This window comes from Musa acuminata, chromosome BXJ2-10 (assembly GCF_036884655.1).
Source record: "Musa acuminata AAA Group cultivar baxijiao chromosome BXJ2-10, Cavendish_Baxijiao_AAA, whole genome shotgun sequence".
NCBI lineage: Eukaryota > Viridiplantae > Streptophyta > Magnoliopsida > Zingiberales > Musaceae > Musa > Musa acuminata.
Genome location: NC_088347.1, coordinates 10,101,348 through 10,111,678, shown reverse-complemented (window position 1 = coordinate 10,111,678; position 10,331 = coordinate 10,101,348).

Here is a 10,331-nt window from a genome sequence, read left to right as displayed (position 1 = left end):
TGCAAGGGCTGATTCACTAGAGAACTATCGATCGATATCTTTATGTAACTTTATTTACAAGATCATCTCCAAAGTGTTAGTAGATATATTGCAAAAGGTAATACACAAGATAATTAGTCCAAATCAAGCTGCTTTCATCAAAGGGAGAAGTATACATCATAATATTCTGCTTGCTAATGACTTGGTCAAGGATCTGCACTCAAAAGCAAGAGGGACAAAAATTTGTTTTAAAGCTGATCTATGAAATGCCTTTGACTTAGTTAATAGGAACTTTATCTATAAGATGCTCCTCGGTATGAACTTGCCTTAGTAATGGGTTAATTGGATTCAATGTTGCTTAGAAACTCCAAAGTTTTCAATACTCTTCAACGACTCACCTATTGATTTTTTTGGGAGCAAGAATGGCATCCGACAAGGCGATCCACTCTCTCCATATCTCTTTACTATTGCAATGGAAGGACTCAGCTGTATGTTGGAATATGCGGTCTATGAAGGCAGTATTAAGGTACCCCATGCTAGCCCTATTCATATATCACGTATAATCTTTGCAGATGATCTTCTTATCTTTCTTCAGAATGATTCAACTTCAATAAGAATCCTGGCTACTATTCTGAATGATTTTGGTATAGCTTTTGGCCTTCAGTTAAATCATGCGAAAAGTAAAGTCTACATGAGCCCTTGCATTGAGGACAAAGACGTTATTGCACATACTCTAGGGGTTAGTAAGGGAAATCTGTCAGTTACATATCTGGGTCTCCCACTCATATCTACTGGCATTCACAAAACTCATTGTCAGCCTATCCTACAAAAAATAAAGAACAAAATTTCCTCTTAAAAAAATTGGCTTCTTTCAAAAGCATGACGACTTGAACTCATCCGTTCGGTGTTGTACTCTTACTCTATATATTGGTCTAATATATTTCTTCTGCCAATTGGACTTCTCCAAGATATTGAATGGTTATTAATTAACTTTTTCTAGAATGACACAAATGATAAGACAATGCATATGGTAAATTGGGATAGCATCTGCAAACCGAAAGATGAAGGGGGGTTGAACTTGAGAAATACTAGAGATTAGAATAAAGCATGTTTGGTAAAGCAATTGTGAGACCTTTTGCAAAACAAATGTTCCTTATGGTCACAATGGGTTTCTGCTAGGTATCATTCAAAAGAATCGATTTGGAAAATTTCAACAAGAACATACCATTCTGTAGCTTGGAAAGGAATTTTAAAGGTAAGGAATTGGCTAATCAAACACATTTCTTACGCAATCTCAACTGGAAATAATACTAATATGTGGTACGATCCTTGGGTGAACGGAAAAAGTATATTTCAATTATATGGTGACAGAATACGAAAAGACCTTGGGGCTCCTAAAGATTGGAAGGTTTCCGAGTTCAGTGCTAATGGTACCTAGTGTCTCCCTACTCCTATTTCTCCTGAAATGTTATCACTTTGGCCGACTATCACAGCTATTCCAATCAGGAACAACTCTTCAGATATACTTATTTGGCTTCATGACAATGGCAAATTTAGTGTCACATCCGCATGGAATCAAATTAGGCAAAGAAATAACAAGTGGCTCCCAAGCAATTGGACATGGGATCGATCGGGATCACAGAGACATTCCTTATGTACATGGCAGGCCCTTCTGAATAAACTACCCATAATAGACAATATGAAAAGAAGAGGTATCCATCATGTTAACCGATGCTCCCTTTGCATGCAACAAGAAGAAACTGTTGACCATCTCTACTTTGCTTGTAACTATACTAAATGGATATGGAAGGAGATTCTCCAGCGATTCGAACTCAATAGAATGCCGCAACCAAACTTGCATCAAGAATTAGGTGACCTCATGCAATATTTTTCAAGAAAATGGCCTCTTACACAATTGGCAAAAGTTATATTCAGATGCGTTATTTGGTGGATGTGGAAGGAAAGATATAGCAGAATCTTTGAGTGTCAACACACAAATAATGCTCAACTCTTGACAGAGATTATTAGAGACTTAAGATCATGTATGGAGAACGATCTCAAAATGGAGCACTTTACACGAAGAGAAAAAGAAATTTTTATCAAATTCAATTTTGCTATTAGTTAAAGATCTTGTGCATGATATTAAAAGCTGTACCCACAGGAAATCTTGGCATATCTGGACTTTACATTTTATTTGTTGGCTATAGTTAGAGTTATAGTCTACAGCATGTGTAGTCATAACTACCGTATGAGTACTCTACGAGTTACCCAGCTTCGTCTATAACTTGTATAGACAAAGCTATTTGTAGAAACTTTACATAAAATCAATTTACTTTTACTTATAAAAAAAAAATTATCTTTTAATCTGTATCTTATAGAATTTTAAGTATGTCTATACCTTGATTGACATAGGCCTATATATAAACTAGGTAAGTAACCTTAATTATTGTAATTCTTGAAATGCTTAATGCATTACACTTAATGTTTTCATTGAAAGTAATGAAAAGCATTTTGAGATAACCTCCTTATTTGTGACTAATAAAATAATTAAAATTATTTGACTATCAATGTTATATAATTTTAATCACCATTATCATAACAATAATATAATTAAAATTATAATTTGACATGCATATTGTAGGATTCCAATAATGTACGAAATTCTCAACATTCTTTCGTTTGGTTCATATTTCATAACAATATAAAATTAATGATAAAAGATGATATATTTATATAATAAAAGACCCTCTGATCACATCACAATTGATTCTCATGTAAATGATGCAATACTTGTAGAATACTCTCTTTCATGTGCTATAAATGAACACTCTCTAAATGAACACTTTAAGAATTAATTATCTTATAAATGATTCTTAATGGTCCAATAAACTTAATCTATGCATGTTTTATGTGTTGATTATTGGATTTTGATGATGAAATCAATTGATGAGTTTATGGACTAATATATTTTTGAGAAAAGTGACGTAGAAAATATTTTAATCATGGAGTCAAACCTTCAAAAGGCAAATTGTCGAAGCAGGAGAGTTAGACTTTCTACTGGAAAAGTATCATGTTGAAAATTGGACGTCGAGTTAGAGAATTAGTCAATGTGCCGAAGATTAGACTTTATATAAGTTCAAGCATCGTGCTAGAAAGATCAGGTATTGTGCCAAAAGATTTGATGTTGTGGGAAAGTTGACATGCCGATAGATCAAACGATATGCAAAAGGAAAAGATGATGCGCTAGAGGTTCAAACGAAGTGCCCAAAGATCGAACAATATACCGGAATCACATATAACATATTGAAAGCTTTATAATTGTGTTGGATATGTGGTTGAATTGTTAATGTCTTAATCGAGGTCTTTTTGGGACAAATTATATTGGTATTAGGTCAAAACTATGCCAACTTAAGTAGACTTAAACCTGGGCTTAAACCTAGGCTGAATTGAGCATGTTAGAAGGTTAAAACAATGGTCTTGAGTAGGCCTAGGTGCTAGTACCGCTAAGCCCACGCGATGGTACCGCCTGAGTCAGCCAATAAATACAAACAATGCTTATCAGCGCTGCCAACAATGGTACCACCTAGAATTCAAAAATTTTAATGATGGTACTATCCGAAAGTCCGAAATTGTGGCATCAAAAGTTATGAAGATAGTACCGCTAGGTGTTAGTGGTAATACCACTTATACCCAAAAATTTTCAGGGATTTAAAATTTTTTTCTCTATTTTGAAGCTTTTTGAGACCTATAAATATTCCACTAAGACTTGGTTGATGGAGCATCAAATTCTGAGTTTGTGAAGGGTTGTAGCTCTCTCTTTGAGCGTTGTTTGAGTCTCTTCCTCTTTGAGTTTAGAGATAATTCTAAGTTATAAGATGTGAGAGATCTTATAAAAGAGTAAGAATGGAGGTTCTCTCCTAAGCTTGTTAAAAGGAGAAAAGTTGTAACAAGGGCAATTGATCTACGTCCATAAAAAAATCGATAGTGAAAGCCGATGGTCTCGAGGAAAGAGGAAGTGAACTAGGTCAAGGAGATCGAACCACTAAAAATCAGTTTGCAATTCTTTCTCTTACTTCTGATTTGTTGTTGCATACTCATTTATTTTACTCGTAAACCTTACTCGTATTTTTGGTTAATTGTATTTCTAATATGGATTTATTGATCAAACTTTAGAATTAGATAAAAAATTATTATAGCACTAATTCACCTCATTCCCCTCTTAGTGTCATTACGATCCTAATAATATGTACATAAAAATAGAATATTTTATTTATAAAAAATAAAAAATAAAAAATAATGTCCATATCAAATATCGAATGAACTAATAATCCTTATATGCTTCACATGACCTGTACCTTGTAACCTTTGGTAATGAGATTCTAAAATTAATATTTTGATGCATGATTTTGAGTTATTTCGAATGAAACTAAGTGAGACTATTGGAGATATATACACCTGTTTTATGGATGTCGTCAATAGTCTAAAAGCACTTGACAAATATTTTTTAAAATTTGAACTTATTAATAAAATCTTAAGATCCCTTCAAAAGAGTTGGAACCCTAAAATAACAGTCATTCAAGAGGCTAAGGACTTGAATGATTTTCCTCTCGAAGAATTTATCAGGTCATTAATGACTTATGAGATGACTTGCAATGCTCATGAAGAGCTTGAGAATAACCTTCCAAAGAACAAGAAGTATTTTGTACTTAGAACAAAAGAAGATCACTCGAGCGAAAGTTCAAGTGATGGTGAACTTGAACTTCTCACAATAAAGCTTAAAATGTTTTTAAAACAAGAATCAAAGAATAAAAATAAACTTAAAAAGAATATAATTACTTGCTATGAATGTAAGAAGAAGGAAGCACTGTGGGATGAATCAAGTTCATCCGAAGATGAAGAACAAACAAACAAAAACAAGGTGGCGAACTACACTTTGACGGCTTTCGTCAACAAGGTAAGTGACTCAATCGAATCTCTTTTTCCTTATCATAAAATTACGTAGTGCTTTTCATGATTAGTTATATATATATATATATATATATATATATATATATATATATATATATATATATATATATATATATATATATATATATATATATATATTGATCATGACAATTGTATGTTTTATGAAAATACAACAAAATGTTAGATTTAAATCTAATGTGTATCTAAATTGATGATTTCTGATTTTTATGCTTTATGAAATCATGTTTGATGATTATGTTTAATGTGTTATATTTTTGGTCATGATGATTTTGATTGAAGATGCTTTATGTTTAATGAAATCATGTTTGATTTGAAGTAATGATTTGAAATCATGCTTAATGAGTTTATATTTTGAAATTATGTATAATGATTCTTTTGATTAATGGCCTATCATTCTTTACTGTAACAAAAGTTCTTTTTCCATCTTAAACATTGATGTATATTTTTGTTTAGCATAAACAAGGATAAAGGCATGCTTGTATTAAATCAATCACAAAATTTGAAACAAAAAGAACTTGAGCTATTTTTAATCTATCTATATTGCTTTAATTAATTATACGAAAAGTGATTTTGTTGATCATTTTTGATTTGACCATTTGTTTTCATATTTAATCAAACATTTAATTTATTCATGTTTATTACATGAGATGTATTTTATATGAATCATTTTATTCTCATATGATTTTATCGTCTAAAGTGGAAAATTATCATAATGAATCTATTTGTTTGAATCTCTTAGACAATGAAAATGATTTTGATGATTTGACAAATTGAATGAGTTGAAATTAACGATGGACATTAGGAAAATAAATGTTTGTATCATATTTGATGATTTTGGATTTCTTTTCGTATGATTTGATGATATATCCAATCGAATCATTTATCGATGTGATGTAGTTTTTCTTGATTCTTGTATGATTCACTCTTTTTATAGAACATTCATCTAAACAAATCATGATTTTTTTTTTTGATGACTTGAAAATTCTTATGTATGAATCAAGATCATTTATTTGTTCTCCTACAACTCTTTTGTTATTTACTAAAGAGGATATTTATCCAAATTAACCATGATATGTCACTTGAGCTTTGAAGGTTTATGACTTTAGCTTTATTATATAAAATTCCTTGTATTTATGAAGTATATCTCATCACCAAGTTTTTCTTAATATCCTTCATGTGATGATATGAAATTATGCAATACTTATGATATTATGTTATTGCATACAAATGAGAAGTTATGATCATGCATGGTAGGATGTAATATAATTTGATAAATTGATACCATGTGAAATATTTATAATTTGAAATGATGCATGCAATACCTATGATTTTATTATGATGATATGATTTATTACATATGATGTGAATCATGATTAAAATTGCTTTGATTTGAATTCAATTTGAATTCAAAGTTTATCTCAATTATGGTATATTGAAATAAGAATCACACTTTATCTTTGTCATCATTCAAAAATTGATATAAAGGGAAATGTATTGCACCATTGTTTTATTATTACCCTCTTTTTACCAATGACAAAGTGGTAGAAAGAATTGCTAGTGTGCAACATTTCAAAAGAGAAAGATTTGCTAGCTTACATAATTCAAGAAGATGCAAACTTACTAGCTTGCTCATCTCAAAAGAGAAGCAAGAAGTGCTATCTTGCAAATATCAAGAGAAGCAATGTGTAACATCCCTCATTTTCTGAATTTTCATATAAGTTTCTAGTAATAATGTAAGTATCTATTTTAAATTTGACAAAAGAGCTAGAGTATGAATCAGGGATAACTTATTCTTAAGATTTGGGGGATTTGTTCAAACAAGAATCTGAGGACCTATATGTAAACCCTGAGGACCAAATCGTGAATATAATAAAAATAAGGACTAAACTGCAAAATGCACAAAATGACAAATCCCACCGTTTAAGCCTCTCTGCCTTCGTTCTTAAGGAAGCAGAGAAGGCAGCTGCGTGGATGATCAGGGAAAGAAAGAAAGAAAGAAGAAGAAGAAGAAGAAGAAGAAGAAGAAGAAGAAGAAGAAAAGAAGAAGAAGAAAAAAATTGGGGCTTTAAGGTTTCTTGCTCAAATCTTCTCATTTAGGGTCAAAATTCTCAAAGACAAGTGTTCTAACCCCATCCTACAGAATATTAGCTTCTGTTCTTATGTTGATTCAAAAAGATCTGAAAGATTTCCATTTAGAACCGGAAATGTCTCTCTTTGGACATAGAACTATGGATTCTGAAATTTTTTCGGTAAACTGACCCCTATACATTGTTTCAGCCATAATTTTCAGTACCGAACATGGATTTAGGCAGGACCTTGTTTATTTGAAAGTAAACTCTTATACCTTCCTTTTGACACTGATTTTGAAAAATTTGGACTCCAAATACTTACCCAAACGTCTGTTTCAAATGAGCCTATGGATGCTGCAAAACAGGGATCAAGATTGATGACCTTTCGGTACTAAAATACCTATAAGTTCCTGTTGGAAATTCTGATTTGTACAAGATGACTTCATTCGAAACTAGACTTGTAAACCTTTCTTTTGACACATAGAGTGATAAATTTGGAATTCATATGCTTATCTTGTTATCTGTTGAACCCGACCCTATGAATTCTGTAGAACAGTAATTTTGTTTTGACCTTTGATTACTAAATCCATGGTAACTCCGTGTTGGAAACCCTGTTTCATATGAAATTTGTTCCATCAGAATATAGATTGATATATTGTTCGACCATAGCTTTCTTGGGGGTATTGGAGCATAATTTATATTCTGAAGTATTTGTTCGATGTGCCACTTGAATTCTGTCAGAAATCCAGCTTTGGTCGATTTCGCGTATTCTGTTCCATTCCTTTGGATATTGAATTCATCTAACCTTCTTATTTGAATTGAGCTAAATATGATTGTTTGGAATCCCTGTATAATCTTGCTTTCATTTCATTCCAAATTTGAATACATTTGTGAGAGATTTGTTCCTTGCATCGTATTGTCTCGAAAAGGCACATGTACGTTTTGTTGTTCCGCGTGTGCTTCTGATATATGCTACTTATTGTTAAAATGCCCTCTTGTGCTCTGGTGTTAGTGGGATTGTCTGGACCTTTGCCAGAAATGGTAAAGGGTATGTGTTTATAGCCTGCGATGCTCTGTCGGCCCCCTTTGGCTTCACCTAGACGTGGGTGGATGGAGCTCCCAAACGTGGGAGACTTCTGTCTGGTGGTCATTCAAAAATGGATGAATCATATTCTGTCTATGGTCCCATTACACCTTCTGTATGTTTGATATGATATCCAGAGCTTTGGTTATGTGTTTCGGTACATGCTTTGGATAAGAATGATATGATTGCAACGTCAAAGACAACGTTTGAGCTTCTGTACGGTATTTGTATTGATAGCTTCAAAATGTACCATACGCCATTGATATGCTCTGGTTCGGTATTTGTTATTGATATGCTCCGAACTGTTTCATTCATTGTTGATATGCTTCGAAATGTTCCATACGCCACTGATAAGCTCCGAAACATTTCATTTGTTATTGATATGCTTCGAAATGTTCCATACGCCATTGATATGCTCCGGAACATTTCATATGCCATTGATAAGCTCCGATATGTTTCATTTGTTACTGATATGCTCCAAAACGTTTCATTCGTTGCTGATATGCTCCAATTACTCTAAGCCCCATCTGTTATGAACCAATTATGTATGATTGAAATGACAATTGTGATTCTTTACCTAATGATATTACGTCTATGAATTCGTATATTCTGCCTTGCATTTTGAAACTTTATCTCTTTGGAAGTTGTCCTCTTTTGATATGGATATGTTAGTCACTTGCTGAGCTCTTTATGCTCACCCTGTTGTTGTATAAATTTTTCAGGATAGTGTATCACTTGCTTAAATGTTAAGATTGGGCCGAGGAAGTGGAAAGTTAGAAGATTTTGGGCAGATCTTTATTAGCATATATGTACTTGTTGTATGAGCCACTCTGTATCTAATCAAATGTTGACGATGAATTTAAACTTGTGGATTTTGTGTATGTTAAAGGATCTCTCATGTTTAGGATTTTAGAAAGTTAAGTTAAATTTGTGTAATGATATGAACTTATGGTAAACGTTGGTTTGGTGACTGCTTAGACTTCCCCACTTGTGAATTTATGTTGTGGTTATTAATTTGATGAGTTGGGTTCAGATTTTATGAATCATCGAGCAATGTGTTGTATGTTTATAAACTGCGCAGGTTTTATATATATGAATTTGATAGAATATTTTCAATGTCCTCAAATGTTAGTTTGGATCCTAGATTGGTCAATGTTGAAAATTTTAATATCATGGATATTTTTGAGGGGCGTGACACAATGTTTGCTAAGTTACAAATTTTAAGAAGATGAAAAAATAGGCTATCTTGCACACCTCAAAAGATGTAAAATTTTGCTAACTTTCATATGTGAAAAATTTACAAACTTGCAAAACTCAAAATTAATTGCTAGCTTACATTTTCTAAAATGATGTAAAAATTGACTAGCTTGCATGATGATAAAACTTGAGATTATGTTTATAATGCAATGATTAGAAATTGCATATCTCAAATACTTGATAGTTGCATTTTTCCTTTTTGTTGATGACAAAGGGGGAGAAGTATGATGATGTTATGCATGATTTTATGATCACATGATTGCTTTGACTTGAATTCAAGGTTTTATCAATATAGCAAATTGATAGGGGGAGTTAAGGTTAACTCCATCATCAATTGGTTGTCATCATAAAAAAGGGAGAGATTATTGAATCTCAGATTTTGATGATGAAACCAATTAATAGTGTTTATGATTTGATCTGCATTTTGAGTGATGTAGGAAGCTTCAATCAGGGAGAGATAATTAAAGCAGGAAGAATCATGTTGGACCGGAGAAAAACATGTTAGAAGATTGGACGTCAAGCCGAAGGATCAATCGATGTATCGATAGAAGGCTTCGGGCCATGAGTTCAGGCATCGGGCCAAGAAGAGCATAAATTACGCCAAGAAAATCGAAGTTGTGGAGGTCAACTAGCCGATTTGGCAATAGGCCACAAGAGAGGACAATGCGCCGAAGAATTAGATGAAGCATCGATGAACCAATGACATGCCGAAAAACATTTGATTCAAGCTTTGTAATAATTGTCTAAGATCGAAGTAGGTTTTAAGTGTATAGGATTAACTACGATAGTGATCAAGGCATAAAGCAAAATGAATTCTCGAAGTCAAGAACGAGATTTCGTTGGGAGTTCGAGAGTTCGTCGGAAGTCCGGACATTCGTCGGATATTCTGTCGGAATTGACCGAGAAGAAGTCCAAGAGCTTGCCAAAGAAGCTCGTTGGAACTCGCCAAGAAG